Source organism: Otolemur garnettii, unplaced genomic scaffold (assembly GCF_000181295.1).
Source record: "Otolemur garnettii isolate 467f Iridium unplaced genomic scaffold, OtoGar3 scaffold00049, whole genome shotgun sequence".
NCBI lineage: Eukaryota > Metazoa > Chordata > Mammalia > Primates > Galagidae > Otolemur > Otolemur garnettii.
This window is the reverse complement of record NW_003852444.1, coordinates 12,389,258-12,389,590: the sequence shown is the minus strand read 5'-3', so window position 1 is coordinate 12,389,590 and position 333 is coordinate 12,389,258.

The window sequence follows — 333 nt, the reverse complement described above, 5'->3', positions numbered from 1 at the left end:
CAAGAGAATCGCTTAAGCCCTAGAGTTGGAGATTGCTGTGAGCTGTGATGCCGCAGCACTGTACCGAGGGCGACATAGACTCTGTCTCAAAATAAATAAGTAAATAAATAAATAAATAAATGGAAAAATGTTGTGTTTCTATTCATCCTTCTAGCACTAACTAGCTTATAATATCGAGAAGCTCTTTAAGCATTAGTTTCCTTATCTGCAAAATGGGGGAAAGAATAGCTTGTCCTTTTCAGAGACAATTTGAAACTGGGGGCAAAAATTGTTGAAGAGCTTTAAAAAATAAACGTTCTTTGTAGCTATGGCACATTCTTTTTTTTTTTTTTT